We start from the raw sequence: 6257 nt of genomic DNA, 5'->3' as shown, positions 1-6257 counted from the left end.
GTCCTGTGGCCGTGGGGTCGTTCCCATGGGGAGGACACCCATTGCCATGGGTGTGCTCCCATGCCACGCTCCCTCGGCTGTAGCTGCATTTTGGGGACAGCGCTTCTCCAGGGATGGGGGGGCTTCCGTCCCTTCCTCGTATCCCCCCCCTTCGTGCGTCTCTGCCCTGTGGGTAAGTGGCAAACGCTGGCCGTGGATATGCCCACGGACACGCGTGACCAATGTGGTGCTGCCCTGGGTGTCCGTGTCAGCTGTACGCGTGCCCGACAACGTGCCTGCCTCGTAGGGTTTGAGCTTTGCTTCCACGCTCGCATCCGCCAAGGAGCGTAGGTGCGCGCTGGATGTGTGTGTGCACCCCACTCTTGCACACGCGGGGGTGGGGGGTGTTTGCAGAAAACGTGTGTGCTGGGTACATCAGTTCCCGGGTGTGTGGGGGTTCACAGCGGGTTCATGTCCCCGGGGTTATCCGCTCGCTTGGAAATACGGATATGCACCAGATAAGAACGTAGGGAGAGGTGGGAGGGATAACGAGGAGCACCCAGTGTGGGTGCTGGATGTGGGGGTGCCCCTCGGTGCATTGCTGGGCACCCGGGGTGCCCCCTCCCCAGGGACGTCCAGTCCTGGCGCTTGCCCGTCGAGGTGCAGGGAACACCCGGACCGCTGCCTACCCAGCGAGTGCGTTATTTCGGTATATATCCTGCCGAGGTATATGTGCACATACAAAAGTTCCCGTAACTGGTGATGTCTGTGTTTGCAACCACTTTTCTACTTACGCGTGAATACCCGAGCGTAGCCATAGCTATACATCGGCGCGTGTATATATGATCCCACACGTGTGGAGGTGAGTACACCGATGTGGATGTAGGCGTTTACATAATGCATCCTGGTACATATACAAATGTGTGTAGAGATGCGTAGACTCGTACAGGTGTCTATATGTTGTAGCTATATACATACGTGGTGCGTACCTGCGCACGCAGGGGAAGTATACCTGCAGGTTTGCACAGAGATTTATAGGGATGCAAACAGGTACACACGTGTGCACCTATCAGTACACATGTATGCATACAGGTGTGCATACAAGTGTCTGTAGCTGCACAGGCGCTGATGGAGATGGGTATATACGCACTAAGACATACCTCCTCTCCTTGGATGCCTACGTACGGGTGCAAAGCAGCACCTTTGTGCCTATAGCCACCGGTTTGCCACGTGCTCGGGCATGCACTTGTACCTTTGCACGTCTGCCCACACCCAGCCGTACAGTTGTATGTGTCCTTATAAACACAAATTCGTTCAGGCACACGGAGACAACCCTGTGTGTGTCATGTATAGACATCCCCGTGCCTTTGCATATGCAGATTATGCGCATACCAATGTCCGCCTGCACCTAAGTGGGCTCTCTGACCTGCTCATGTAGACACTTGCATGCTTTATCCGTGTCCCTCAGGTGAATGCACCCATGAACATAGGTACTCTCCATAAGGGGGGGGATATGTGTACTCTCCTATACATACAACCCCCTATAGATACGTGCGCTCCCCCCACCTCCGCCGTGGATGGCTGGAGGGAAATGCACGTTTTCCACCGGGATTCCCGAGTAGGAGCAACCTGAGTTGTTGGTGCCTGGCACCCTTCCCTTCAGAAATCTCAGGAGAAGGGGTTCTCCCTCGTGATGCAAGAACCTTTTGGGGAATGTAGAGGAAGAAACGTCCCTGTCCTAAGGGGAACCTCCCTACTCATGGAACTTTGGGGTGAAGACTTTGTCCACATATTGCTGGACTTCCACCCTCTCTCCTTGCCGCTCTACTATTTCCTCTGCCTTCAGAAGGCCCAGGATGAGGGAGTTTGTCTCCATAACTGTGATGTCCTCCAGTGTGGCTTCCCTGAAACTGGAGTCTTTCCTAGAGACTCTGTGGGAAGGAGCGTGTCCCTGTAAGGCAAGGTCTGCCCATGGAGAGAGTCTGGATCAAGGGCTTCTTCCTCACCTTGGAAATCCCTGCTCAGGGGGGTTCAGTTCCTCCGTAAAGGACATTTTTCCATGAAGATTGTGACTTCTGTCCCCAGTGTCTGGAGCCCTCCCCATTTGATATCCTAATCCGATCTCTCTATTTTTGGAGACCCTCAGGGGTATCTGTATTTCTCCTCAAGTGTGCTTAATGCTTCTAAACTCCTCCCTTATCCCTCTTTTTTTTTTGTTTTTTTTTTTGGTTTTTTTTTTTTGTTAAACAACAAAAAAAGGTTTCTCCTTGCACCCTGAAGTCCAGCTCTTGTCTGGAGCACAGTGTTAGACAACGCATTTGCATCACTAAGTCTAGGAGGGAAGGGGGGTATTGATGGTGAGTGATGGAGTCCTTCTCTGAAGCAGCTCCAAGGAGTCTGCACTGCTCTCCCTGGATACTCCTGCCAGCAGCGCAGGGTGATTTATAAGAGGGGAGCAGAGGATGCCAGGCTTTCGGGAGAAACCTGGATGATGCCGGGAGGAACAGCCAGCGAGCTTACGGAGCAGCAAAGCTCCCCAGCTGGCTGCCTTTGCTTCGGGTGATGGGTTTGTTTGGGAGCTGACAATCTGTCTGGTTGCTAAAGGAAGCGAGATGTGTTGATGGAGGGTATCTGGGAGTACGTACTGTTCCTTCTCTTTCTTCCCCCCCACTCTCCCCGTACTGTTGCTTTCCAGTGACTTCTGTGTGCGCGTTCCAGAGACTTGAGAGGTTGTTAGGCATTTCGTTTGCCAGATTCGCGAATCCAGAGTCCTTTCCGCCGTTTCTTAGGAAGTCGTGTTATTTAAATAAAACACCAGATTTGGTAGCCATAAAATTGTTCCCAGCCCCGTGACTGAAAAATTGGGCACGCAGAGCCGAAGCATCTGTTGAAAGAAGGTTTAGTACAAAAATAAGTCTAAAAGAAGCAGATAAATTTTTCGGTTGGATCCAATAGAGCTTTGCTTTAGGACCTGGAAAACAGGTAAAGGTCTATTTAAAAGAGATAAGCAAGATCATATCAAATTTGTAGTGAAACAAATTAAACTGCAGCTGGTAACAGTGTTTGCCTGGAAGAAAAAAATCTCAGTAGATTTTTTTTTTTGGCTGCTTTGTATATTAAAATACTGTTTTTTCTGGTTTGGTTTTTTTTTCCCCCCTTTCCTTGAAATTTTAACATGCGTTAAGTACTGTGTGACCAAATGTTTATTTTATAGTTCTGACACAAGCACAGAGTTCCCAGTAAATAGCTGTGACTGTTCTTTCCTCTAATACCGCTCTCATTTTAAAACTGTTTTTATGTTGGCTTAGTATTTTACTTGTGCCTGTCTGCCTTTAGATACGCTAATTAATATTTTACCTTGACAGAGTGGGGAGAGTACATGGGCCCAGACTGGCGAGCGTTAACAACTTTGCAAGTTTGTATTTTTATTTCTTTAGGCGACTGCTTCATTTTCTTGTAATGTTACAGCTGATGTACAGTCCTGACTCTGCAGTCTTGCACGCCTGCTCGTAGAAGAACCGCTGGCGCTCCGACAAACCCAGAGGTGACGGTTGAGTACGCTGGGCTTGTCTTCGTGACGCCTGCAGAGGTGGTTCCCATCAGATCTTGGTGAAGATCCCTGTAATGACGTTTTTGTTCTCTTTGGATTCTTGCTGTAGATCCGCGCTCTTGAGGAATGGCTAGAAGACCTCATTTCTGAGATGGCGTTGGACTTGACTTTTGCAGCTCACTCTGACTAATGGACGTGGCTGTGACCTTTACGTGCGTCTACACAGGTAGATTTAGCCGACCCCCTGCTTGTCCGGCGCTGCTTCGGAGCTGCCTGCTGCTGAGAAGGGCTGACGAGGGGGTCTTTGACCTGTGTTTGAGGTGTGGGCTGATGGACTGAGCTTCAGGGGTGGTCCAGATCTTCTCCTGCCTTGGACTGCATGTCCTGATCCTCTCCCCTTCCCCTCCTGCCAGGTTCTCGCGTGCCTCTGAGATGAGGCAGTTCAGGGAGCTCAAACTGAACAAAATTCCTTGCTTTACGTTGAGTTAAGTTTGTTGTTGGAGTGATTCCTTCGAACGTGGGGTCAAGGAAGAGCCGGGAACGGTGCGGGAGAAGGGGCAGGAGCAGGTTGGTGGAGATGAGAGGGCTGGAAAGACCTCTCCGGCAGCAGCTGGGTGCAGAATTGGCTCGGCGGTGGTGCGAACCTACGTGCCGGGGTGCTGGCAGCCACTGCCTGGGGTGACTCAGGAGATGCGTGGTTTATTCTGCCGTCCCCCCACTCCTGGAGCGGGGTGAGCCATGGGGCTGAGTAACAGTTTCAGGTGTCCCGGGCTAAACTTATCCGTGGATGTGAGTCAAGGCCCTGAGTCACGCAAATTGTTTACGGTTTTAGATTTAAATGGTGTTTTGATGATTAGGTGGTCGCTCAACTGGCTTTGGTGGGGGTGGTGGTCACTTAAGTTTTGTGTTATTCCTTAGGGCATTCCTAGATAAAAGTGGCCGAAAGTCATAGAACTTCTGGAAATGTTGTTGTTAGTGTGCACGGGGTGGGAGCTAGTAAGGAGATGTAATTAAGACTCCCAAAGTGATGAGCTGTGTGATCTTAGCCTTGTGGTGATAACTCTGTGCCCCTCTTTCTTTGGCTGAGAGAAGAACATATACTTGAACAGATGCACTTCTTGGTTTAAGGATTCTTAACTACTCGGCAAGGAAGGATTAGTAAATGCTTGTACACCATACTGGGAGGTTTAAACGACAGCAATTGTGTAGCTGTGAAATTTTATATCGAGCATATACCAATTTACAAACCGAAAGGTTGTTTTTCTTTTTGTCCCAGCCGCTCGGTACTGAAGGCACAGCTTACCCCTTGAATTTCCAGCTGTGTTCTTTTGCTCCTTGGCATCGTTAAAACAGAGGTGGTTTTTTTTTTTAGAATTGGAAGGGATTGATTTGCTGGTTTGCCGGTGCTGTTGATTCATTTAGTGGGCTAGAGCAGAGCACAGCTTGCTCTCCCGGAGCTACGCCGCCTCTGCAGTGCCAGAGGCTGTAGAAAGCTGTGGCTTTTGTCTGTGGGCAAAGCAGAAAAAGCAGGGCGTAGAGGTATACCGGAATGAGGTGCGCATCCTTGTGTAATGTCACTGCTTGAGTATAACCTTTCTAAAATTCCTCGCTGTAAAATCCTTCGGTGAAGCGATTACATCAAAATAAATGCCTGGTGCTCACTAGACTGGCACATCACCTGACTGGTGAGCTGCGATGGGAGGTTTTATTCTGCTAAGACTATAAATGACTCTCATGTGGCTTGTCTAAATGATGATTCTGACCTTGACTCCCAGCAGATTTCATTGCCTGCAATGAAAGTGTAGCTTTCCCGTGGTAAACGTGTGTAAATTCCTTGCGACGTTCCCACGTCGTTTTGTGGGGCAGAGGGATTTTTTTTTTTTGGCGGGTGCGTGCTCCGTTACGGATTTCTTACGCGCTCGTGCGTTGTTTTTCTATTTTCTCGGTTTCATTCTAACCCCTAGTGATCACTTACCCTAGGTAATAAATGTTTCCCCTGAGGCTGAATTCCCAAGTGCTGCTCGTAATGAGTGCGGTTTGAGTGCTATTTAGTAAAATCTTATCATTGGAGGCCATATTCTTTTATTACGTGTAATAGTCGTGGGTCTGTCGCCCTACGAATGCGTGCAGTTTAATTTTAGAAGGTGCCTGCGTGTGACTGCTTGGAACTGCGTGCAAAGATCAATACGTCAACCTTTGGCATGGAGGCTCGGGAATAGAAGAGAAGATAAAAGAAGATTGGAGGGGGGGGGGAAGAAGTGATGGAAAACTAATGGCTGTGAATACGAGTAGCTGGCAGGCTGTAAAACCTAATGCCGTGGAAATGAGAAGCCGGGGTGTGGTTCGGGTACCTCTGACCTTGTAACTGGGGATGGCAAACTGGTGTTTTGCCGGGAGGCTGAGGCACCGTACTTCTGTTGCTTTCTCAGGTTAAAAAAACAAACAAACAAACAAAAAACGTTGAAACACATAATGGTCTTTGTGTTTGTATTGTTCCTGGAGGGACAGAAACCCGGTATTTGAATTTACAAGCAATTAAAAGCGTAGTCTTAGCTTTGGCGCTGACTTGACGCTTGAAAGATGAGCAAGGTAAAGCAATTGTGACTTTCGGAGCCATGTTTGACCTTTCAGGTTTTCTTTTTAACTCCGTCTGGTGAATTGTAAAACAACGTGATGATTTAACTCAAACAAGGAAGAGATGGAGGTAAAACTTGAAAGAAAGGAATCA

The sequence above is a fragment of the Charadrius vociferus genome, unplaced genomic scaffold (assembly GCF_000708025.1).
Source record: "Charadrius vociferus isolate BGI_N301 unplaced genomic scaffold, ASM70802v2 scaffold32, whole genome shotgun sequence".
Taxonomy (NCBI): domain Eukaryota; kingdom Metazoa; phylum Chordata; class Aves; order Charadriiformes; family Charadriidae; genus Charadrius; species Charadrius vociferus.
Note: the sequence above shows the minus strand (reverse complement) of the source record.